Genomic DNA, 27,835 nt, shown 5'->3' with positions numbered 1-27,835 from the left:
TGAGAGGAGTCAGATTATTAGGCGTCTGCAGACTGGGTCTGAAATGATGGTGTACCACCAGAAGGCTGAAAGACTCATCGTAAAAAAAATCATAATTGAAACGAAGCAAGTGGCTGTATTCTGCTCTCCTCACAAAATAAGCACAGCATGTAAGTTATTTCTTTTAAAGCAGACTTGACTTGAGTCATGTAGTGTTGAAGACTGGACTAGATGAATGTTTAAAATAGTATAACGGCTTTTCTGACAAAGGTGTTCATGTATTAATGCTTGCATATTGTAGTGACTGGGTCTGAAATGCTTGCGTTTTCATCAATCCGTGCAGTATTTTTCAAAGTAATCATACAGAACGGAGGATTAGAATCTCTAGATTACATTATTGGCATGATTTTGTCAAACATATAAATAAATACATGCATGCAACATGCATGAATTTATTAATTTATTAATGATAAATAACATAATCATCAATTAATGTATTAATTATATCTGACTATTTAAATTGCTCGCCAGCACCTTAAACATGTGTCTAGGACTAACTTTAAGCCTTCGCTTTGAAACCAGGTGATATAATTTAAGTTTTTCATATTTTGGGTTCAAACCTGTGACATTAATATGGGTATATATTTAATATTTAGTTTACACTAGTCTACTGACTTTCAGAGAACTTAGAGAACGTGGTTGTTTTCTTGCTTTCTGTAAATGCTTACTCTTTAGCATAGTAAACGGGAAAGCTATGCCACAGGATTTTTTTTCTCAAGCTGTTTTTAAGGTTTGAGAATAACCACCAGATGACAACACATCATTTCTCTGTTTGCTCTGGGCACTGAGTCTGAGAGGTGAGTGCATCTAAGTGTATTTGACGCAGTATTCGTAGGACTTGAAATCGCAAATGTTGTCATTTTTTGGCAAATTAAGTCTAAATCTAATCTTAAGTCTAAGTTAAAAAGTCTACATGTAATAAGTTTGTAAGTCTTCTCAACATTTCATTTTTTTCATGAATTGCTGTAACTTAATAAAACAAAGTTGGAATAGCTTAGATTAGTATAACTTTCTTTTTATAATGTATAAAAACTCATCTCTAGTCAAGAAAGTTTAAATTAATTGTAATTACTTATTGTTATTGTTTTAACTTGATTAAACTTAAAACATTCAAGTGCAACAAGGAATTTTTACATTGTAAACTTAAAAATGATAAGTTGCCAAGACCTTAATTCCGCAATCATTGCACAAATAATTTTTCAGATGAAATATCTTTAAGAAGACTGCAAAGAATTTATAGTTTTTATACAGTAATGCGTAAAAGCATTAGTGCAACAGATTTTATTTTTATTATGTGTGTGTGGCATATACAGGTATGATGGGCTGCAGTCAGCTGGATGAGTTGACAGAAAATGAGAGGAGTCAGATTATTAGGTGTCTGCAGACTGGGTCTGAAATGATGGTGTACCACCAGAAGGCTGAAAGACTCACTGTTAAAATCATAATTGAAACCAAGCAAGTTGCTGTATTCTGCTCTCCTGACAAAATGAGCACAACATGTAAGTAATTTTTTTTAAAGCAGGCTTGACTTAAGTCATGTAGTGTTAAAGACTGTCAGAAAAGCTATTATTCTCTTTTAAACAGTCATCTCCAAAGGTGTTCATGTATTTATGCTTCCATATTGTAGTGAACATCGCAGAGATCAAAGAGATCCGCCTATGGAAGACATCGGAGGATTTCCCTCAATTTAAAGAAAATAAAAAAGTACGAAAAATGTTTAACCAATCAGTTCCACGGGACTTCAAAACCTGTTTCACCATCTTTTACGGCACAGAGTTCATCTTAAATTCATTGAGTTTTAACGGTATGTATATATTTTCATACACATTGTAATTGCAAAATATGCTAAATAATTGGGAGCGTATGTATTGATGAAAGTTGAGAATGTTTGTCTTTAACATATGTTACCAATGTAATGAAAAAAATATGTATCATTATCAAACTTTAAAAATGTGTCTTGATCAAACAATTGCGAAAACGTACTACTTACAAATTGAAAGAATTTGACGGGAACAAACGCAAAGAACAAACACCTCTTTGTGGGATTTCGCACCCAACAAGGAGGAGCATTGTGTCATTAGTGGTCATCTAACAAACACTTAAGTAAAGTGACTAACAGTACACTTATTACAGAAACAAGCCGAATGGAGCAAGCCGAGGTTAAAGCTGTAGTGTATCATTTTAGTGCCACTATGCATTAATTCAATTTGCAGTTAATCTGAGCAATCTGATATAACAGCAGTGATGCCAATGACACAGGTTTGGGGTGCTACTATTAACTTTGTGGTGTGACTAAATTATGGACTGTCAATAAAATTTACAGCACTTAGGACAACATTCAGTAATATACTTTTTTCGTTGTGCCTTTTATCCAAAGCATTTCTTACCCAAAAAGTGATATTGTTGTTCCCCAGCTGATTCAGTGGAGGATGCAGAAAACTGGCTGACAGGACTCGAGTTACTCAGACAGGAGACACTGGCAGCTAACACACCAGAGATTATAGAGAGGTATGCACACATCTAGGGCCCTATTTTAACGATCTGAAACGCAAGTGTGAAGCGCAAAACGTGACTTTGTGGGCGGATCTTGGGCGCTGTTGCTATTTTCCCGGCGGGAGAAATAACTCTTGCGCCAGGCGCAAATCAATAAGGGGTTGGTAAGTAGGTTCATTATTCATAGGTGTGGTTTGGGCGTAACCTCAAATAAACCAATCAGAACGCTATCCAACATTCCCTTTAAACGCAAGTTCCATGGTGGGTTGCTATTATTATGACGGATTTACCAGGCGCACACCAGGAGCGGTTCACAGCCGAGGAGACCGACGTTCTTGTAAGAGCAGTCAAAGACAGAGAAGTTCTTTTGTATGGGGATGGGAGAAACCTGCCCAAATCAGCGTCGGTCAAACGGGCGTGGGAGGAAATAGCCACAATTGTCTCATCAGCTGGCATATCAGGACGTTGCGCCAAGCACTACAATGATGTCAGGAGACGGGGGAATCCCAAGCTTGCCAGCATAAATTGGGCACGCCGTGTAACAGGAGGTGGATCTGCCTCTACACAGAACCTGACGCCAGCAGAGGACATTGCTGCGTCCACCCTCACCCCTGAAAAGGTTGAAGGCGGTTTGGGGGCTTTGAGATCGGACCCAAGAAACGCAAGCAGTCCAACCCCAAAGAACACTTACAAATCCAGTTCACATACATTAAGGTTTCTTATGAAAACATTTAAATTATTATTTTCATAAAATAAATGTAAAACAGCCACACAACTTATGAAAATATTTTAATCGTTATTTGCATGAGAATTTTTTAACGCCGCCACACAATAAATAAAAACGATCACCACAATGCTCACCACAATGATTTCCCTTATCTCGTGTGTTAATATTTTTTATTGTAACAATTTATGATTTGCAAAAATAACTGTTGCATCTGTGTAGATTAGATAAGCAAAGTGTGTGCGCGTTGTGCACGCTATACACTATGATCAAGCATGCGCCCTTAAAATAGCATAATGAACAACGCGCAACGCGCCATTGACTTTAGACTATTTTTTTTGGTCAGTGGTGCAATTGTTTTTTGAAAGTGGAAAATAGCATCAGGGATGGTTTGCGCCGCAACATGCCTCCTTTTTTGCTCTGAACCGCCCAGGGAGCGCAAGTTCATTCCCTAGTTTGCCGACGTGCGTTTGTGGAGGGAAAAACCCGCTGTGCGCCGGTGCAAAATACGAATGATACATGCGTCACTGACAAAGTCAATTGCGCTGGGTGCAAGATAGGGCCCCTAGTGTTGTATCTGTAAACTGTACACAAATTTTACAGTGTGTTTAATTTACCGTTTCCTTCTACCATAGTTGGCTGTGGAAGCAGATGTACTCTGTTGACCAGACAAAGAAAAACAGGTTCTTTAATTCACACTTTTCTCTTGTCTAAAGTCAAAGGACTTTCATTTTACTCTCTGCCTCACGCTATTACTGCTATTTCTTGCTGTCTACAACAGTATTTCTATGAAAGAGCTCAAGTCGCTTTTGCCCAAGATGAACTTTAAAGTACCAGGCGGACGTTTTCTGAAGGACACATTTTCGGTATGAAAAGTGAAATGTGCATTTTGTTCCAAATAGAAAATGTACCCCAAAAATACATGTTTTGTTTTTAGGTTTTGACAATAGGTGTTGGTAATGGCTCCACATAATAATAATAATATAATTACAGGCGTTGGGAGCAAAGAATGATGTTCTGGATTTTGAGCAGTTTCACAAATTCTACAATCTGTTGATATTTGACAACCAAAAGATGGTGAGTGTTGTGTTGCTCTATTGGTTAGTTTAATTAAAGTACAATGCTTAGGGTTTGTTTAAATTTAGGGTTCTTTATGTTCATATAATTCTATGCATATGTTGTTTGTCTTTTTGTTAGATACTAGAAGAGTTTAAACAGGGTTTAAATGCTTTCATCATGGGGTAAGAAATTGTTCTTTATTTTGGTTGTATGGCTGTGTGATGTCCCCTTATCCTTGAAAAGCCTAGAAAAACATTGAAAGTAAAATAAAACACAAACAAGATAATTACAAGATACAACCACAACTCAGGGTCACTCATCACATGTACCTTTGCCTACATTTTTGCAAACCCTGCCAAATACTTTTGCATCTTTCGATGGAATGTCCACTAGAGGTGTTTGTTTTTTTTCTGTTTTGATTCAGGATTTTTAAATGTTATGATGCAGACACATACATAAATTAAAACCTGCTCATCTTTGCTAAGTATATTAGCGCCATTTGGTAGCCTACTAATTTATGGTCATACTCTATGTGCGACATGCCTAATGCTGGGTACACACCAGAAGATAATTGGGCTGATTTCCCCCCTTCCAACAATCCTAACTGTGTCCCGATTATCTTGATGGTTCTACAGATGATCTTATCAGATTTTCTCTCGGTGTGAGGTGTGTTAGAAGTGTCCCAACCTGATCAGAAGTACATTGGAGCCGCCCCGGTCGCGAATCGTAGATATTAAACATGTTTAATATTTACGATCAGAAATCCTGATGTGTGGGGGAACCCTGAGGACAAACGCGTGCATGCTCTTAAGATTATCACGTTAAACAAAACAATATCCAATTTCCAAACAAGAACCCTAAATATCCAATCAGAAAGTGAGATGATAGAAAACGGAAGCAGTCATGGCGCAGCACAAAGAAGTTGAGTTGGACAGCAGAAATGGACCATGTTCCTGCTGTCTTCACGACTTTTCCTTGAATTTTCTGTGAAAATTATTCCAAACACATTGAAATTTCTTCCTGCATATCATCCGCCATGCTTTTTCTGAAGTCTTGCAAGATTTCCTGTGTTCACAGTCGAGACTCTGGTTGAAAATCTGTTTGTGTGTGGTGTTCTGTCTTTGAAACATCATGGCACACCACACACAATAGGAGCAAAACGGTTAAATCTAGGATTTTTTATCATCATGTTTGTGGTCTATCACATTTTGAAAATCTAAGATGTAAAAAATCTTTTGGTGTGTACATAAGCAACTTACGCGGTATAATTTTAATAAAACACAGCAGACTAAAACATACAGATATACACTCACCTAAAGGATTATTAGGAACACCATACTTATACTGTGTTTGACCTTCAGAACTGCCTTAATTCTATGTGGCATTGATTCAACAAGGTGCTGAAAGCATTCTTTACAAATGTTTGCCCATATTGATAGGATAGCATCTTGCAGTTTATGAAGATTTGTGGGATGCACATCCAGGGCACGAAGCTCCCGTTCCACCACATCCCAAAGATGCTCTATTGGTTTGAGATCTGATGAGTGTGGGGACCATTTTAGTACAGTGAACTCATTGTCATGTTCAAGAAACCTATTTGAAATGATTCGAGCTTTGTGACATGGTGCATTATCCTGCTGGAAGTAACCATCAGAGGATGGGTACATGGTGGTCATAAAGGGATGGACATGGTCAGAAACAATGCTCAGGTAGGCCGTGGCATTTAAACGATGCCCAGTTGGCACTAAGGGGCCTAAAGTGTTTCAAGAAAACATCCCCCACACCATTACACCACCACCACCAGCCTGCTCAGTGGTAACAAGGCATGATGGATCCATGTTCTCATTCTGTTTACGCCAAATTCTGACTCTACCACCTGAATGTCTCAACAGAAATAAGAGCAGGCAACATTTTTCCAGTCTTTAACTGTCCAATTTTGGTGAGCTTGTGCAAATTGTAGCCTCTTTTTCCTATTTGTAGTGGAGATGAGTGGTACCGGGTGGGGTCTTCTGCTGTTGTAGCCTATCCACCTCAAGGTTGTGCGTGTTGTGGCTTCAGAAATGCTTTGCTGCATACCTCGGTTGTAATGAGTGGTTATTCAGTCAAAGTTGCTCTTTTATCAGCATAAATCAGTCGCCCCATTCTCCTCTGACTTCTAACATCTACAAGGCATTTTCGCCCACAGGACTGACGCATTCTGGATGTTTTTCCCTTTTCACACCATTCTTTGTAAACCATAGAAATGGTTGTGCGTAAAAATTCCAGTAACTGAGCAGATTGTGAAATACTCAGATCGGCCCGTCTGGCACCAACAACCATGCCACGCTCAAAATTGCTTAAATCACCTTTCTTTCCCATTCTGACATTCAGTTTGGAGTTCAGAAGATTGTCTTGACCAAGACTACACCCCTAAATGTATTGAAGCAACTGCCATGTGAATGGTTGATTAGATAATTACATTAATGAGAAATTGAAAAGGTGTTCCTAATAATCCTTTAGGTGAGTGTATTTTGACCATTCATTATTGTCCCTTTTGTAAGTCGCCACTGTGCTTCCTGTAAACAACAAATTCTTGACATACCTCGGCTGAACATGATCAATCCTGACAGTAACGACATCAGAAGTTTATCCGCTACAGGATTTTTTTACAATGTGTAGAATGCATACAGACATGAAGCTAAAGTTCTTAAAGCTAAACTAGAGAACCACTGATATGTCGTGAGGTCCTGATGATTGTCTATTTTCTGTATTTCTCTGCAGTAACATAGATCAGCCTATTCAACTCTGCAATTTTCAAAGATTTCTTTTATATCAACAAAAAGTAAGACTGACTGATCTGTTTAAATCTACGTACTGATCTATAATTAAACCAATACCTCCAATCGCTCTGTTCATTCTGTTTGAAGGAGACTTGGGCCAACAATTTCAATCAGGTGCAAGACTTAATGACCATCTTTATAGACGGTACCATGAGGAAGACCAATAATCCAACATTTACTGTTGAAGAGGTACAGATTAGATAACTGTTTAAGTTTTGTTCATATTTACAGGTGACATGTTTAAACTTCTTTCTTTCTTTCTAGTTCCTCGGCTTTCTCTTCTCTAAAGAAAACTCTATTTGGGATGAGAAGTACTCTGAGTTAAATCCACTGGATATGAACAACCCTCTGTCTAACTACTGGATCAACTCATCACACAACACGTTAGTACTGTTTTTATTCATGCATGCTCATGACACCCACATGGCTCCTCCTCTTGATGATGGACTTCCTGTGTTACTTCATGTGCTTTATATTTGTTCACAGATATTTGACTGGAGATCAACTGTACAGTGAGTCATCAACAGAAGCCTATGTACGCTGTCTGAGACTGGGTTGCCGCTGCATTGAGTGTTAGTGAACCATATCTGTGTCTCAGGGTCAGGGCTTTGAACCAGAATGTTTTCCCAATTGGTTTGTTCCGAACAGAAACAATATTTTAATGTTTTCTGTTTTTGGTTCAACCCTTAAATTGACGTTCCTGAACTTAAATTATTAGTCTACATAATTTCCTTAAGTCTCAATCTTGTCATGAAACATTAATAAAGGCTACATTATAGGTATATCTGTAATTCTGACATGCCTACATTTGTTAACTGCACTTAAACCCGCGCATAAACACAGACGGAGGACGAATTCCAAACATCGCTTAGGGAAGAAGATGCAGCATAAACAGTCACTCCACATAAAGTGAAAATTACGTTGTTTTTTATTGCTTTATTCACCAAATGTATTTTAATGGACTACAGTTTGAGACACAGTAGCGCAACTCTCTCTCAAGTTTATACATCAAGAGTTCTGATCTTTGAAGGGCATAGGGATAATCACGTTTGATTGGAGATGGACCGGACACATTCAACCGCACATGCGTACTAAAAATTGCTCAGTTTAGCGCCTTTTAGCGGTTAAATTGTTTAAAATCACTTAAGTGTTAACATTTGCAAGCCTTTGAAACAGGTGCAAATGGTCAACTTTCACCCTATTTAAATTTGCGTATTAATCCGCAAATCACATGTAAGCCGAACCGTGGGTCGTGATCTGTGCGGATCACGGATCAACTGCGATCCGTTACACCACTAATTAGTAAAAAACAAACACCTTGAGATACTTGTTAGCCTACAATATTAACCTCTTATAATTGAGCATTAAAGACTTGGGATTGAGTAGGTAACTTGCTGCTGGCAAGCTTCTCATTTCTCAGATGAGTCAACGATGATCGGAAGTGAACTTCACAGAGTATTGCACAGAAATCTTGTAAAAAAAAAAAAACGGAAAAAATAACCGTATTAACAGGTTACCATTATTTTAAATAAAGGATTCTGTTCCAGAGCATATATTTTTTGAAAGTTTCTGGTTTCGTTTCTGTTCCTTGCAAAACATCAAAAGTTTCTGATTTTCGTTTTCGTTCCGTGAAACGGTACAAAGCCTTGCTCTCGGTCAATTCTTTAACATGCTGTTAAACTAGTACATGTGCTTATCAGTTTCTTCTTTAGACCAGTTAAATCTAATCTAATAATATTGTTATTTTTATATATATATAGTGGACTGCTGGAGTTGTCCAGATGAACCTGTCATATACCATGGTCGGACCATGACCTCAAAGATAAAGTTTAAAGATGTGGTGAAGGCCATCAACGATCATGCTTTTGCAACATCTGAGTTAGTCCTCAAATATAACACACATGCTGACACATGTATAATAAATGGGCAAATCTTACAAAACCTTTCAATAAAAGAAAATCTAAAGAAATATGAAATTATATTTTGCTTTAAGAAAATAAATTGTGTTCACATGACATTTCCATACAAGTTTTTCACTTACTTTCTGCATAATATTATATGTGATTGTTTAATATAATTAATCTAATGGTTGGCAGGTATCCTGTGGTCCTGTCCATAGAGGAACACTGCAATGTCCAGCAGCAGAAAATCATGGCCCAGTGGTTCAAGGATATTTTCCAAGACAAACTCTTGACTGAGCCATTGGAACCAGAAGCCAAACAGCTTCCCTCACCAACCCAACTTAAGGGCAAGATCATCATCAAGGTACAAAAACAGATAAACCCCACCAAGCTTTTAATATAACACAGTGTCTGGTAATCTAATTTGCTTCTAACTTTTTCTACAGCACAAAAAACTGAATAATAATGAGGAAAAGGATCTAAGTAATGGAGATATGCAGGGAGAACTTTTTATCTGGGACCCAATAGACGAGGTGCTAAACATCTCTGCCGTGTTTTATTTAACTACTGTTGCCTTACGTGATGGTGATTATTATTTCTGTGTAAATATGATTGTGTGCAGAGATGGTATAAGCACTACTGTGTGATCAAGAATAAGATGTTATATTACGCAGAGGAAAATGAACTAGAGGAGGACACAGAGAAGGTGAATCACAGAGTCATTTCAGAGCGATACAGTAAATGAAATAGATAAGATGTGTATTTTAAGACGTGTGATCCATTTTCAGTCATTGCAGAGCAGCACTGAACTTCATCAGTCAGAGCCCTGGTTTCACGGCAGGATGTCCGAGGGCAGACAGACAGCTGAAAGGTTGCTAAAAAAATATTGTGCTGAAACAGGGGGAGTCGATGGAACGTTTCTGGTGCGAGAGAGCGACACGTTTGTCAATAATTGCACCCTCTCATTCTGGTAATGTCTATGTATATACTGTATTTTCCAGACTATAATTTGCTCAGGAGTATAAGTCGCATCAGTCAAGAATGTCGCAGTGGACTTTACGTCGGGTTTATTTCGAAAATGATTTCACAAAATCGTGTGCGTACATTAAGAATGTGATTGGTTGACCTGGTCGAGTTCGAAAAAATAAAATGGCGGCCAAGGACGTGACTGGACCACCAATTTAGTGTAAATAAAGGTAGATTTTCTACACCTTTTAATTGCATTTCTAGCGAGAAATAAGTATTTTAGTTTTCAAATATGTGATACGTTATCACAAAGACGCTCTCTGTTTATATTTCAAACACGCTGCCTTTGAAGTGTGTCCGAAAGTCTTTCTCTGAGCTGCCTTTATACCTCCGAAGTCATTTCCTCATGAGGCAGCGAGGCAACGAGTCACTGCCTTGAGTTTTCGGATGCAGCGTACGAAAAAAGTGCGACTTATACCCTTTTGCGAGTAGACGTCACAGTCACATCAGTGCAAGCTGAGCGTGCAATGTGGTGGCAGAAAAACAGTGGAAATGAATTAGACACGAGTGAAATGAGCAAGCTAACTCACTAGAAAATGACTTGTTGTGCTGTTGAGTGTCAGAATAGGAATGCCAAAAAAAGATGACCTTCATTTTAATATAATATTGTTGTCGAAGACACCATTTGAAGATAAACGTAGGTGTTTGGTTGCAATAAGCCCTTAAAACGACAGACTGAAGTGATGAAATCATTTGGAAATCTTTTAATAATTAGAATATAAAGTAATTAGAGAAGATGTCCTGTGTTTTGTCGAAGCTATGGTAGCTGTCACAGGACAAACATGTCATCGTCTGAGACAACGTAGGGATGAAACACACTCAGTAGAACGTTTAGGGCTACTGTAGAAATATGAGGGCAACTTCCATGTAAGGGGACCCGGGGTGTATGCAGATAAAAATGGAAATAAAACAATACATACAATTTTGTAGGGTCTATACATCACTGATAATAAAGTTATGTATATTATATTGCATTTCTGTCAAGAGTTCCTTCTAAAGTCCCACATTGCAACTTCAAAATTCAAACATGAATGAGCTACATGATTAATATGGGTGATTAAAACCGTTTAACACCTCTTTTGGCAAAAAAAGATTAAAGTAAATGAATGCACTTTGGTCTCTTCATAGGCGCAGTGGACGAGTTCAGCATTTCCGAATCGGCTCCTGTATAGACGGAGGTCACCCGGTTTATTTCCTGACTGATAACCTTCACTTCCCCAGTGTATATGCGCTCATCGAGTATTACAGAGAAAACTTTCTCCGCTGTAAGGATTTCAATCTGCATCTCACTGAATTTGTGCCACGACCAGACCAGCACCTGCAGGAAGGGTTTGTTGACGCTCTTATATAGAAACCAAATTTTTACCACATCCCGGCCAGCAGGGCTGTAGGAGACCACGTGGTCAAACTTTAGGCTTCTGTGCTAGTTCTCGCAAATAATTGCAGTTGTGGCTTTTTCATCTTTAGATGGTTTTACAGTAACTTGAGTCGAGGTGAGGCGGAAGACTATCTGATGAGAATCCCAAGAGATGGGGCCTTTCTCATCAGACAGAGAGAAGATTCAGATTCATACGCCATCACCTTCAGGTGCTGCTCTTCATCTTTCTCCTCTTTATGTGTCGTGTTTGCTTACCCCTTTGTCAAAACCACAATTATTTTTCACCCTAATTACGGTCTACTGAAATACACTTTGCTGGTAAATCCAGCTTAAGCTGTTGGTTATAGCTGATCTAGATTGAGTAAAACAGTAAAAATAGTCCCTATCCTTTCAAAAAGTGCATCTTTGCACCTAAAGATGTCATATTGTTACCTCAGGGAACTATACTTAAATGGTAAATTTTAGGACTTTTCTAAAGGATAGTGCCACAGTGACAGCTTGGGGCCATTTTTCTGACATTGTTCTCTAATTTGTTAGTCCATGTTGATCTATTATAAATGCAGAGGTGAAGGGATGGTGAAGCACTGTCGGATACACAGAGCGGACTCTATGTACGTGTTGGGCACCTCCAGCGAGTTCGAGAGCCTGGTGGAACTGGTGGAGTATTTTCATAAGAGGCCACTTTATCGGAAGATCAAGTTGCGTTATCCTGTGACACCTGAACTAGTGGATCGCTTTAGTTCGGTAAGTAACAGGTGATATTTTGTAAAAGCTCATTCATTGTTTGAATGATTGCATGATCAAAAACTATCGTCTACCCTTAATCTACGAATAAGTACAATTTTCTTCTCTATTGGGGTTTTGAACATCTTAGAAATTAAGCAAAAATAATCACTTTCAAACAGGTTGATCTCTCAAAATAGATGCAACAGTCTCATTGTTACTGTTGAGTAACACCTGTTCAAATACCAAAATTGGTCTTTGTATTCCAAGTAACACATTTAAAGTAATTTATACATTACCTTTATATGTTAAGGGTGAGATAACACAAAAAAATGCATGTTTTAAAAATGATAGATTATTCAAACAGGATTAGTGTATTTTGTAGTATACTCAAAATGATGTAATAATATTGAAAGGCATACTTGGAGTGGGACTCTTTACTGACTGTATATATTAGAGCTAATATATTTAGATTATGATTTTGTCCAGTCTAACTTTTACAGAAACAGGGTGTGATATTTTGTTTCTTTCCTTTCAGATACAAATATCTGGTTCACTTTATGATTCTAAACAGTACGTGGAGGCCAATGAGAAAGAGCCATCGCTGGTAAGCTTGAATGCAAACAAAGGTTCTTCATGTTGAGAGCATGCATATGAGGTCATCTATTGTGGGCTGGGGAGGAAGATCTGGCTATCGTTTTTTGCTGACAGATTGTCTAAAGATGAAATGAACAGCGATGTCATGTTTATGTCACATGCTGCACTGTTCATGTTCTTTCTAGATGTCTGTGTCAAACATAATTCACAAATAGCTTATAAAGAGACGTTCCTTCAGAAACCTATGAGATATTGTGTGGTTTGCTTACGATTGTGCTAATATTGATGTGTGTGGTGTTATATTTCAGCCCCAAAACACAGTGAAGGCCCTCCATGAATATAGGGCCATGCGGCCAGATGAACTCAGCTTTAACAAGGGTGCATTAATTCATAATGTAACCAAGGAAGCCAATGGATGGTGAGATTATATCCATCATTCAACAATTATAATCCACAACCATAAAAGCACTTGTTTGGGTCTAATGACATCAATGTGAAACTAAATCAAACCAATGTTTAAAGGAAAACACCACAGTTTTTCAATATTTTACCATGTTCTTACCTCAACTTTTTAATTAAAAATTAATACATACCTATCTTTTTTCAAGGCATGCACTTTATCTTTGTACAGCGCGTCGTGAATGTGTGGATATATTGCAGCACTTCGACCTCGGGCGTAGTAATATTGACGGAAGTTTGAGTGAGAGTAGTCAGGAGTGATGATGTCGAAGTGCTGCAAACTAAGCGCTCTTCCGCCATACAATATAGTTTTCATTTTTTATCCCCTTAAAAAATTGTGACGTTTTATTTTGTGACACCATACTTACTGTACTTGTGTAACTACTCATGTAACAGTCTTTAAATAGGGAAAACGTGGAAGTGTTTGGTGGCTTCTAAATTCATCCCTGTTTGGATCCTAAGGAATAAATGGGGCTAGGCTAAATGCTAACACATTCACGAAGCACTGTACAAAGTTTAAGTGCATGCATAGGGCTGCAACTAATGATTATTTTAATAATCGATTAATCTGTTGATTATTTGTTCGATTAATCAATGAATCGGATATAAAACAAAAAACAAGAAAAGCATTCATTTCCAACCCCTTATTCAAAACATAACTAAAATCATTTAGAAATTGCACAAACATGTTAGCCTGGGTGCCAGCCGATCTTAGCCCCGCCCACAACATTTTGAGGAACGGGAAGATCGGTCTGGAGTTTCACCGTTGAGTTGCTACTATGCTCGACCCAAAGCTGGTCGAACCAATCAAATTGTCAGGGCGGGCTTTATATGATGATGGACAGATGATCAGTAACGTAAATCAACCACGTCACCAAAGAGCGCGTGTGTTGAATCTGTTGTTTACAACGAAATGGCTGCCGCGGTAGAAATCAGATGTGTGGACTCTGACATTGAGTCTGTTCTAAAAGATATCGACAGAGCATTGATTTTAAAAGAGGAACAGAGAAACGCGAGCAAGGCATTTGTTGATGTTTTTGCCGTCCTACGGGATTCGACAAAAGTTGTCGCACTTATGAAAGATCAAGTTAAAGAAGCAACTAAAATGGGTATCACGGCGATGCAACTCGGTGTGCACGACGAGATGGATATAACAAGCAAACGTAATGGGTATCGTCGTGGATGAAGTTCAACTAATGTACAAATGGTAAGAGATAGTCTTACTGTATGACTTAATGTGATATAAATGAAATGTTGTAAACATAGTAGGTGTTGATGTACGTTCGCAAACTCAGACTTGTAGTGTGTGTCGTAGCGAAATAACTGAGACACCCCTCGCTGCAGCCTGCAGCGCGATGACGTGGTGGATTAATCCATTACGTAGTGGATGTTCAAACACGCATGCGCCGTGAATATAATGTTACGCGCATGCGCGGTGGTGTGTTGTTATTGGTGAACAATCGCACGTGCTTTGGTATTTCAAGAAGAATCTGCCGAAAAACGATGGATTATTTAACAACAGTGATTGTATAAAGGTAGGTAATTAATCTTTTTTTACTGGTTTGTTGTTTCAACATGTATAGTCTTGTGTAACGTTAGTGTTAGGTGTCCGAAGCGGTATAAAGGTGGCTTAATATGTTCACAGCGATTCTCATTTAAATCTTATAACATTACTTCAGAACATATATATATGCATATATGCCAACCGTGGACAGACTGCAGGTCTAATGTAAAACTAACCTGATTTTGCTAGGCTAACTAATGTTTTTTTTTTTGCTATTGCATTGTTCTAGATGAATGTCTTTTAAAAGGACATTTGCCCAGCAATTTCAAGGTGCACATACTGTAACCATCACTTAATCTTAAATTAATACATCTGGATTGTATTTTTAATAAAAGAGGCTTAGTACTTGTATGTTAACAATCCTTTGCATTTTTATTTGAAAAGGTCAACTTAATGAGATTTTTTTTTTTTGTAGATTTGACTGGATTTGGCAAGATGCCCTTGCTCATTAAAGAAGATGGAGATGTGGCTTTCCTCAGACTGTCTCTGACATGCCAGCTTTTTCACCATGTTGTTAGTGAAGCATCTTTCAGAGAAAAGGCTCATGTTGTCTGGCTTGACAGTGAGTTATTAATTTAAACATTTTCCCATAGCTCAATTGGTAGAGCATTACATTACTAGCAAATATCATCAGGGAACACACATACTAAATAAAGCATGTTACTGTAAGTCACTTTGGATAAAAGCATCTGCCAAACGTGTAAATGTAAATTGATATGTATGCTTATACTGTAGTAACAGTGTTTTTTTATTCATATAAAGTATCCCTAGATTTAGACTATACATTTAAGTTAATTTTTAATATTTATTTTTCTTTCTTAAAATAGGTGTTGTCAACTGGAACACATTCTCCATGGTGTAGAGATTTATTTACAGACTGTCCACCTGGTCGAGTTGGAGGAAGGGTGTCCCAGGGAGGAATTGTTCATCTATTCTGCATCAGTAAAGCAGTGGTGGCGTGGCACTGACCTTAAACTATTTAAGATCAAACTGTGACAAAAGCTTTACCTGACCTGACTGCAGTCAGTTATATGTAACCTTGCCTGTGAAAAAACAGGATAAGTCTTGAAATGTAATTATGATATATTGAGCATCAAAGTGTTATTTTCATTAATCTCACATTGATTTTGATATTTGACATGATTTTACTCAGTCAACCCCACACACCCAGGCAACACTTTCTTTGAACTTTTGCCCTTTGGTGCTACAGAGCACTGAATACTAGACACAACAACCGTTTGTTCCTCAGGCTAAAACCTAAACAATAAAAGCACCCATAACTTCCACACCTGTAACTGTATATTGTTTATAATCACCACATACTGTACATCTGTAAATACTATTCTAAACTGTAAATATCACCTATTATCTATCTGTACAATAACAGCATCTGAACATCCATACATGCATCACTACACACAATTGTAAAAAAGGAGAAAATTTATACATATACTTACTGTACCATACTGCTTATTTAAATTATTTTTGTTTTTATGTGACTAGTGTGTTATTGTCTTTAATTTTACTTAGTTATTCTATGTATGTCCGTAACATGTCACCAAGAGAAATTCCTTGTATGTGACAAAAACATACTTGGCAATAAAGCAGATTCTGATTCAATATTAAAGATATCAAGGTTATATTTTTACAGAATGTTGTTTACATTATGTAGGATGAGTTAATGTAGAAACTAGTAAATCACAGAAAGATGACTATAGCTGGGTTTTCACTAAGTTCATGTTTAGGCCTAATGTTTATTGTTAAAATTTTTTGATATTTGCAGTCACCGATCATCAGTGAATTGAATAAGCTGTGGGGTAAAAGTTAAATAAATAAACAACTTAAATTAATGACAAGTTATTTTTGTTTCGATTTAACAGTAAATAACTTGAATATGAATATATATTTATATATATACATTTTAATAACTCCAATACAACACTCAAATAAATTATTAATTAAAACGTTGCATATCATTGCTAATATACCTTATCTTGTTTAAAGATGATTGTTTAATACCGGCTGTGTACGCCACATGTTAAGATAATACATTACACAATGTTAAAAATGTAATATGAGTTTACAGTAGCCTACTCATCCAATACGATCAGCTTTTAGGGATGAATTATGTCATAATAACTGCACTGGACACGCGAAAACATGGTATTATTTTGCACGTGGGTATCCACGTAAACTTATGACTTCTTAACTAAGCTAGGATCACAGCAAATACGTTTATCGGCATTATCACGGCGAATGTGTTAATGTTTGTGTTCAAATACACACAACCGAGCATGTGTATTACAGCATCCACTACGTAGTACGGATTTATATTTACTGCGCATGCGTGTTTGAACATCCACTACGTACTGGATTAATCCACTACGTCATCGCGCTGCAAGCTGCAGCGAGGACTTCTTGAAATAACTAGCAGTTCGGTCAAGCTGCAAATACGTCATTTCAACATACGTCTCACACCCCGTTGCTCTGATTGGTCGTAGGTCTATCCAATTGAGTGCAGAGGCATTTTTCGGTTGAGACACGCCTCATAATTATAGCTCAATGGAGCGGTATCAGACTCAAATTCTGACTAGAATTGAGTATGACAACGTCAGGCTACAAACATGTTGCTCCTTGAACATACCTGAGCTGTTACAATAATAATAAAATAAAATAAAAATGGACTAACACAAAAAAATACACATGAATGCTTTACATCTGCCAAATATATAGACTTTTTTATGATGCATTTCCCATCAAGAAGCCTCTCTTGATGGGATCAAAAAGATAGTATATGAGTACACTCTCAGAAATAAAGGTACAAAAGTTGTCACTGGACAGTACCCTTTCAAAAAGGTAAACCTTTGTACACAAAAAGTGCATAATAGTACTTCAAAAGTACATATTGGCAGTTCAAAGATACACATTTGCACCTAAATGGTACATATTAGGACCTTTTATAAAGGGTACTGCCCCAGTGACAGCTTTGTACCTTATATTTGACTATGTGTTTTCTCTGAACGGATCGCGATCTCATTTGTTAAAACTGTTCCATTTACATTTGGCCACATAAATGCGTCTTGTGAAAACGGAAAATGCGTCTTCTACTCCCGCGCAAAATGCAAATACACCATTCATTACTTCGCCTTAAAAAATGTAAGACGGTGTTTAGGCAACAAAAGGCGGCACTTACTGTATGTTGTACTGTATGTTGGGCCGGGCACGTGCGTCTCCTTGCTCGGCACGAGCTGGAGCGCGCAGTACAGAACAGCAGGAGAGTGACGGCGCGATGATTTAACATACAGGTCCATGACGAGGAAAATCAAACCAATGTTTAAAGGAAAACACCACCGAAAACACTACAAAAGCGTTCATACAACTCTCTCTCAATGTTTTATTTCTTTGTTTAATATCATTGGAGTTTGTCATTGGAGTTTTTTATTCGTTCTAGAAACTTTTTTTACTCGCTGTCGTCGCTCCATAAAGCATAAGCGTGTCGTCTTTGTTTGTTTACCTCTTTGCTGGCTAACTTCCAGGTGACATGCTTCCGTTTGGGAAGAGTAAAACACTGACATGTGGTTTTCCTCTACCTTTGCTGTTTTTTATCTTTTCTCCTCCGCCCTGTCATTTCTCCGCCCTGTCTATGAGGAGCCGAACTCTGCAAGCAACAGTGCGCGAGAGAGACAGATGCTCCGTCCCAAACCGCATACTTCCATACTATATAGTAGGCAAAAAGTTTTAGGCGGTTTGGGACGCAGTGCGAGTGTTTTCACTCTGTTCCGCGCTTAACTGAAGGTTTTTTTTTTTATTAAACGTCTCTGCGTCACGCGACACAACAAATCGATTATGAAATTCGTTGCCAACTCTTTTAGTAATCGATTTTTATCGATTCGTTGTTGCAGCCCTTCATGCATTGAAAAAATATGGGTATGCATTAATTCATCTAAGTTGAGGTAAGAACATAGTAAAATATTGAAAAACGATGGTGTTTGCCTTTAATTTGTTGATCCCTACAGGTGGAAAGGAGACTATGATGGGAATCTGCAGCAATATTTTCCTTCAAATTATGTAGAGGAAGTGGCAGATTCTTCATATGAGGCCAGCTACCAGGTAAACCATACCTCTTTAGGAATTTAGGCGTTTTACAAACACTACACTTTATAGGTTGCTGCTTTGTCCCAAAACGAAGGAGCATTCCCAGCTGTATTCCTGTAAGTATGATTCCAAGGCTGACAACTTAATTATTGTATACTGCCTTATAAGATGCATTCATGTGGCAAAATTTCAAAGGCAACAAAGCATGTGCCCCTTATTAAAAAGGAACCCTAGCTTGCATTGCAATGATAAACATTTGACAGACACACTAACTAAAGCAACCTACAGTGCATTAAAGCTAAAAGAGATTTATTTAATTTAGTATTTAAAAGTGTATCAATATTACAAAGGCAGTTTGTCATGTTTTGGAATACAGTAGTATGTGCTTTTTTGAGGAGAACGATGTTTGCTTGTTAGTCATTTGCAATCCTTTACAACAGTGTTTCCAAACCTTTTTTCTGCCATGGCACAGTTTTGATAAGTAAAAAAATCATAGGGCACACCACTATCACAATAAGCATTAACAGAACCTGTATTGCAATGCTTGAATGACATGTTAAACTGGAATATTATACTGTAATAAATGTAGTACTTACATTTAATGGGGAACTGGATCTTTTAATGAACACAAAAATTATGTAGCGATTCAGCGGGAGGAGGGGAATAACGTTATTTGAAACACTATAAACCTCCGACCGAAATACTACGGGGATTCCCAAGGGAATCTTAGATTTTAGCTCAAAAGGGAATATTATGTATAATTAACTGTAATTAACTATACAAATTTATCAGGTTCTACCTGACGTAGCAGAATTAATAATAACAATTAATTAATATGTTCGTCCACCGAAGACATATATTCATAATCGTATATTAACGTCTAAGAAATGTTAATTTCATGGCCATTAAAATTAACCTTCTTACTGACATACAGTGCTACTCGCAGCTTGTAGCTGGATCAAAAGGCAGAAATAGTGACTTTAATTTCGTGAGCATTGAACACAGAAACAATTCAATTGTGAAAATGCAAAACCGGTTTATTAACTACAAAACGAAGTACACACAACGACTAACTAAACATACACACATACAATAACATAAAACATAGATGAGAAAGAAAAGACTGAAAAGCTAGAGAGAGAGTAAAAGATTGGAAATAGCACTATTGCTTAACATCTGCACAAACCATCGGAAAATCTCTAAGGATCGCCTTAATTTTCATAAGGGGTAAAGCTTAAACATCAGCGAGTAGAACAAGGTTAATACTTGCATTTGGCTCTTTGTGATGTAGTACGAAGTTTCTGGTGCGCGCGGGTGCGAGCAGAGAGAGAGAGAGAGAGAATCCAGGTGTGTTCGTAAATCCGTTTGGTTGTTCCGTATGGCGGATTGTTCCGCGTAAATAGTCCGAACTCGAAGTGCAAAGTGCAAGCCAGGAAATTGTCCCGAAGAGTAGGACAGGGCTCAGAGAAAAGATGATGAATCCGAGGGACTCTGGGTGAGTCTCAGCGAGTTTCCAAACTGCGCTGACGGGTTACCTGAGTAACCGAGCGACTGAGCGCTCCTGAGTGAACTTGCGCGAACTGAGCGATTGAGCTACTGAGTGATGATGGCTTGGGCGATAGGCCGTTTTGACCTTTCACGCGCCCAGCCCATTTTAGGTGAATGACCAATGTGCGAAGTGTTCGATCGCGCGGGAAACAAGCCTTTGTTCTTTCAGACATCACATTTGCGTAATTGCCAAATGATAAAAGTTTGTTTCCATAACTCTTCAAATCGATATTAAATGACATTGATGCGGCTTATGGTAATATGATACATAGAAATGATTAGGAAATAAAGAGTGGATTAATTTGATACTAGACAAGACATGGGTTTAAGATCACGTTGAATAATAATTTCATACCTAAGATATGAACCATGCTACAGTGAACAAAATCTAACTAAAGTGTTAACACACAGTTACATCACACATACAAGATCATGCAGTAAAGGGATATAAAATATATATACACATTTAAACAGCTCATTGTGATCTTTAAACGTGGTTTCATCAGAGACATATCGTCTGTGCCCCCTGCTGTGTCTCTGGCGATTGTCGTTCGATCGGCTCTCAGGTTTCTCTGGTGGAATTCCTTTGAACCTCCTTTTAAGACGGCATTTGTTTTAATTGTCGCCCACTTTATAACCTTGATAGGTGATAGAGATCTCTACGATTGTCAACAAAGGAGACAGGGTTATCTAATTATCACAATTTTAGGGCTGTTAGTAAAGAAGCCCAATGGCCTCGGTCTGACTCCGAGCCATCTGTTACAATTATATTCTGTCTGGAATTGATTACCAAATCCGCAACCTGGTAGCTAGCTTCAATCGCTTTTTCAAACACTGTGGCAGTGTTATTTTTCCACGGCGCACCAAACAAGTGGTCACGGCACACTAGTGCCGCGGCACAGTGGTTGGGAAACACTGCTTTACAATATATCTTCACTGAAAACATGGAACGTGTTTAAGAACAGATTCTCTCCTTCAGACAGTTGAGGAGAATCCATTAAGAGACTTATGTAAAGGGGTTGTGGACATCTCACAGTGTACTGTAGGTAAGAAGATTTATCATCTAAGTGATGTGAGCACATGTTGTGATGTCACATAGTTATGTTTTAATATTTATTGATTTCATTGTTTCCAGTTCCCTCAGCCAAACATGGCAAGCCTTCAGTTGTGACTCTGCAGTTTAAGGAAAATAAAGATATGGTGCCGTTTGATTTCGCCACTGAGACCACTGAGGAGCGGGACGAATGGTATCAGGTGGTCTGCAAAATCGCCGGGATAGAACAAAACCAAGCAGTTCAGGTTCGCCTTAAATTAACACTGTAACTTGCATACTTTTTCTGTATAGGGAGTGTAGCATGTCAGAGCCATAGGCGGGGGTTGCAGGTCTGTGCTCGGGAGGACACCCTACCGGCAAACAAGGGAACTGCAATACTTTGAGATTAGTGGCTTTATGATTTTAAAATGTTTTTAAATGAATTAAGTCTATTTTAGCCTTGGTACCTTAAGACAAATCATTGTTAGCTTTGGTCTGCCTATGGTCAGAGCCTCCAGAAGATTTATTTTTAACAGCAGGAAATAGGGAAATAATTATTTAAATTTACAGGTAACAGCTTTAGTCATATAATTTAACAAAAAAACAAGGGACTAGTTTTCCAGTTTGTTGTAAACTCTGCCTCTTTGGACAACACAAGAGGCATTAACCCCTTACATGCCGCTCAAACATAGACATTTCTCAGACCGTGGTATCGATCCCTGGTATCGGGGGACTTTTAACGAGTATTTTAGAAAATGTGGTATCGAGGCCGATACCAGTATCGTTATCAGTGCATCTAGCAGGAAAACAGATTTGTCAAAATAGGATGATAAATAGAATAGAAATCTTATTTTTCCTAGCAAAGTCCCATTTGTGGCCCATATAAAATCACAATAAAGATTAAAGAAAATTGTGTGGAAAATAACCTTAATATTTTTAATACTGAACGAGTAAGGCCATGTCAGGGATTGAAATCAATGTGAAATCAAACTTCGAGTTTGTATATGTTAACATTGAATTCCCATTGCAGAAACAGCAAAAGAGGAAGGACAAGACCAAAGGAAAGGTGGCCAGCGAGATGTCTGAATTGGCAGTTTATTGCCAGCCTCGCAGCAAAGATAAAGAATGCTTTGGTACAGACTCTGATATAAATACACTTTTATTTTGTAAGCGATTAATCGGGATTAATCTTTGCCCATAAAAATACGCATTATTACATTCATGCACTGTTCACGTTTGAAGATCTCACACATTTAACACTAACTCCTTATTTTTCCACGTTTTAGAATAATAGTAAACTCATCAAAACTAGGGCTATGAGAAGTATATTGTAACTTCATGCATCCAAAATAAATCAAAAGTTGTATTTTATCATCCTCTGTAAACAGTAGTAACCCTTTGCTAGGGCTGCACGATTAATCGTTTTTGAACCGAAATCGCGATGTGAATGGATGCGATTTTTGAATCGCAAGAGTTGCGATTATTTCGATTCAAAACTATCAAATATAACAATAATCTAGTACGCAGTTTTTGACAGTTCGCTTCATGCGCATTTTACGTTTGATGCAGTTTAAACCAATAGAGTGCATTAACACTGAGGTGCTGACTACACGTCAGATAACACCATTAGGAAAACATGAGCGAGCAGCAGTTCAACTCCTCAACAAAGTGTACGGCCATGATTTCCGCGATGAGGAAAACACGGACAGAATCGCGAAATGCATACAAATGGAATAAACTGCCCAACTCGGAATGTCATGAAGTTGGCAGGTTTTGGATTCAGTCATTTTTAAAACCCATTATAACTCATTAACCGGCAAATGAAAGGACAGAAATGCGCGAAAACATTTCCCTTTTGTGTAATGTTGGACTTAAAGAAAGGTGTGTATATACGTCCGTTTCTCGTCATGCATCGCAAACAATGACAAGCGCCTCATCAGACTATAAGCAGGTTTCATTAAAGCCCGGAACACAGCAGACGAAAGAGGTACAGTATAGTTTCTTGCACGCGCACATCTGCACCGCTTTGAATACAGGCACGAGGGTTCATGAAGCGCGCACACAGAGAGCAGTCAGCACACGCGTGATCACTAAACTTAAGTTTTCTTTCTTGTCTAAGTGAACATAAACAGCTGGATGTTTATCGGTATATTGAAGCAAAGCAGTTTTAAAGCTGTGTTGTGTCTTAAAGTGACAGACAGTAACCTGGTGCTTTCTGTGTCAGAAATGTTTATTACACACCAAAAATTAAAATCACTCCTTACTCCGAACAAGCTTCTGCAGCTCCACATTTAAAATCCTACAGTGAGGACTGTGCAGTGTTTTATTTGTATTTTTTGCTTATGTTAAATCATAGATTCTAATCACTAATATATTTACATTTATTACAGATGCCTGAAAAGTAAAACAAGATGAGTATAGTCTTATGATTAAAAGAAAAAACTAAACATTTGCTTGTCAGAAGCATTGTTGTAGTGACAGCCAAAATACATTGGGCTATATGTTATTTTAAATAAAACTTTCAATACATTTTTGTTAAATTGTATTTTAATGTTCTAAGATTAAAAAGTTGTCTTAAGTTTGTCTGCAGAAGAGTAAAGTCCTGCAGACAACTTGGTACAATGTTTAAGAGGTTTTTAAATAAACAGTAGCACAGCATCTTTCTTTGGTGCTATTAAAACCACCACAACAAACCTGGATGTAGCTCTTTTATTATATACTAATGAATCGCACTTTAAATCGCGAATCGTAATTTTGATCAGAAAAATCGCAATTAGATTTTTTCTCTGAATCGTGCAGCCCTACCCTTTGCATCTTTATTTGGTCTCATCCTGAGATAGTTTTGATGTTTTCTATTAATAAGTATGTTGGCACAATTATATTTTCCTTACAAAAGCAATTTCAAACCAAAATATTTGAAAATATTTTTAAGATCAAGAGAAAAATTTTAGTCAAATGGTTTTATGAATACAAGATTACACATAAAAGTGTACACACATGAAATTAAATATTTCTCATAGACACATAACTCTGTAATAAGTAAAACATTCCATAAAACTGTGATGTTTGACTGATTCTGTTTCCCTATCAGACAATTATACCTACAAAGAGGTCCGATCCTTTGTTGAGAGTAAGACACCTGCCAGAAGCAAGTCAAGTCAATTCTTGGCATATAACCGCAAGGCCTTGAGTCGCATCTACCCTAAGGGCCATCGAGTGGATTCCTCCAACTATGACCCATATCCTCAATGGATGTGGGGCTGCCACATGGTGGCACTTAACTTTCAAACTGCTGGTAAGGAGCAAGCAAAAAATGTTGACCGATAAATAAGGAAAAAAGCAAGTACAAGGGCACAATTGCAAAAAACTTGCTGAGTTATAAAAACAACTAGTTGTAAAAATTATTGTCACTAAATTCTTTATTTGAGGGATTTCTTGCAACAAGCCACATAAAAGAGAAAGAAAGAATAACCCTTAATGCTTTTCAAGTAAAATCTATGTTTTTATGTCTCCCCAGATAAGTGCACTCAGCTGAACAGCGCCCTCTTCAGTCTAAATGGAGGAACAGGATATGTGCTACAGCCTGAGCTGATGCGTGCGGATAATTTTGACCCTTCTCAAGAGAAGAAGAATGTCGAATTCACAATTACTATTAGGGTAAGACACATGTCATCAGAGTTTGATTCATTTCCGAAGCTAAATTTACATTATGATACAAAATGATCCACTTTAACTGTTTTTTTAAAAATTGCACAGTTGTTTATACTAAAGAAGAGACTTATAGTTTGAATGTAACAGATTGTTAATGATTTTGTGATAGGTGATAGGAGCACGGCATCTACCCAAACCCGGTCGCAGCATCGTCAGCCCTTTTGTGGAGATCGAACTGCGCGACCAAAGAGATGAGAGCAAATTTAAGACTTTTGTTTGCCGTAAGCAGAGGGAAAACAGGGGATGAGAAAGACATTTCAAACCAAACTTTAACTACACAAAAAAGATAGAAATTGAGAAATGTATCCATTGGTACCCTAAGGTTCTGGTTTGTACCTTTACAGGTATACTAAACACATAATACAATGTTGTAAATTTTTGGGTACATTACTGTACCTTAAGGATCTACTGAAATTTTACCTGTACAAAATTGTTCCTTAAGGTACACAATAGGTCATTAGGGTATATTATTGTACCCCAAAAGGTACAACATTTCAATGTGTTGTATACCCATAAAAGTAAAAAAATTAACCACCCCAGCGACAGAAAAGGTATAGTTTTGTACCTCTTATCTGACAGTGTAATATTGTTTTGCACCTCTCATGCTTAATATTAACATTCACAAATGGTTTTATTATATACACTTGTATTAGATCGTTCAACAGGAATATTTTTATTTATATAAATGTTTTTTTTTTATTTAACTTGAGCATAATGTTTACTGTATTAATGCGTTTATTTTCACAGACGATAATGGGCTAAACCCTGTATGGCTCGGGCCGAACCATCAGCCTTCAGAGGCAGTTACTTTCAACGTGCATGAACCAGATCTCACCTTTCTACGCTTTGTGGTCTTTGAGGAGGACATGTTCTCTGACCCCAATTTTCTGGCCCAGGCTACTTTCCCCATCAAAGGCATTCGGCCAGGTATGTTCATCGCTTAAGTATACACTAGAAAATGAATCGTTTTTAAATTAAGGTACGAAAATAATGAGCTTATTGATTTTACAGGGTATCGGTCTGTCCCTTTAAAAAATGGGTTTAGTGAAAACCTGGAGCTTGCATCTCTCCTGGTATATGTTGATATACAACAGGTGAAGGTAAGAAACATTTTTGTAGTATCCAATGTCTAAAAGTGGGTAGGAAGTTGCATGTGTGAATTTATAGACGCATCATCCTCGCAGTGTGAATATTCAAATCTGTCTTTTTTCTCTCTACAGGTATAGTAAACAAAACAACAATAGCAAGTTGCAAAAGCAAACTAAAAGTGCTGAAAGTCCAGCTTTCTTCCTTACTGGTCTATTCCTCTCGGTTCTGCTGCTCTATTACTGCTGGTTCCCTAACACGCCTCAACGATGGGACGTTGCAGCCATCTTACTTGTGTGCTCATGAAGGAATAAATGTTTTGAGCGAATTTTGAGCAATACTATATATATCTCCGGAAGGTGTAACAGTCATCAAAAATGAAACTGATGTTTACTCACTTGAATGTGGACACCATTTAAACTGAGTGACAACTGTATGAAGGATTTCTGTTTCAACTGTGTATTAATAATCCTCTGTCTCTATATTCATACAGTATATTTGCCTCTGTATTAAACTTAACTGTCCTAAAAGTTTAAAGGTGCATTGTGTAACTTTTAAAAGGATCTCTTGACAGAAATGCAATATAATATACTTAACTATATTATCAGTGGTGTATAAAGACCTTACAAAAGGAACTGTATTGTTTTTATTTCCTTAGAATTAACCATTTTCATCTAGGTCTACATACACCGTAAGTCCCCCTACATGGAAGTCACTATTTTGTGTCGCCATGTGGCCCTAAATGGACAAACTGTTCTATAGAGAGCGTTTGGTCACTATGTTATCTCAGACGATAGCTGCGTCCCAATTCGAAAAATGGGTCCTTCAAATGAGCACTCGTTCATTGAAGGTCGCCACCTCTGAAATCTGCGAAGATAACCTATAAGAGACGGTCTAGCCTTCGGAGGATCCAAAAGTTGTGTCACCTCCAGTACTCGCCCACCGTGGGTGAATAATCAAATTAATCACGCTTACAAATATACGCAACATACACAGAAATATTAATATAAAACATAACTTATAATAATTAAACAAGAAACGTTTTTCTACTAAAAACACACTTTAATTTCATAAAGGTTGTAAATGTTTATTTTAAAATATATTCAGCCGTTACAGGCCAGCAATGAATCTTAGGATAGCCTAGGCTGTATAGGATCCATTGATTCTATCCTTAGCAGCGCGGAGAAATTAGGATGCATTTTTAGGCTTTATTTTATGTAACGTTAGCCTTCGAAATGGGACAGACTTACTAGCTTTCAATCACACTGCTGTGACGCAATCGGTCTTAAGCTGCATTCAGACTAACAGCGACTCAGACTAGCTAGCAGTTGAGAAATGTTTAACTTTATGCAAATTATGAGTGATTTTCAGGAGCAACAACCAATGAGAACGAAGCAGTGGAGTTCACGGCATCCGTCTCTCATCAGTTATTTGAGTTGAGGGTACGGTACTCATTTGTTTACAACAAACAGATTTAGAAACGCCTCTTTTGAAAGAGACGAGCAACACACAGCGACAAAGTTGCTTATAAGTTAGTTAGTTTTATTTTTTAAGAGCACCTATTGTCCGATTTATGTTTT

General features: G+C 37.6%; 1 long non-coding RNA gene and 1 pseudogene across 1 annotated transcript; both read left to right on the top strand.

Moving 5' to 3' along the window:
• Positions 1-1,357: 1,357 nt before the first annotated feature.
• Positions 1,358-26,679, top strand: LOC135769411 (1-phosphatidylinositol 4,5-bisphosphate phosphodiesterase gamma-2-like; annotated as a pseudogene).
• Positions 14,596-16,402, top strand: LOC135773724 (uncharacterized). Its single transcript, XR_010543564.1, has 3 exons — positions 14,596-14,753; positions 15,198-15,344; positions 15,610-16,402. It is a non-coding gene; the product is annotated as an uncharacterized lncRNA (long non-coding RNA).
• Positions 26,680-27,835: the final 1,156 nt, after the last annotated feature.

The sequence above is a fragment of the Paramisgurnus dabryanus genome, chromosome 9 (assembly GCF_030506205.2).
Source record: "Paramisgurnus dabryanus chromosome 9, PD_genome_1.1, whole genome shotgun sequence".
NCBI classification, from domain to species: Eukaryota; Metazoa; Chordata; class Actinopteri; order Cypriniformes; family Cobitidae; genus Paramisgurnus; species Paramisgurnus dabryanus.
The sequence above is the reverse complement of the archived record's forward strand: the minus strand, read 5'-3'. Positions and strand labels throughout refer to the sequence as shown.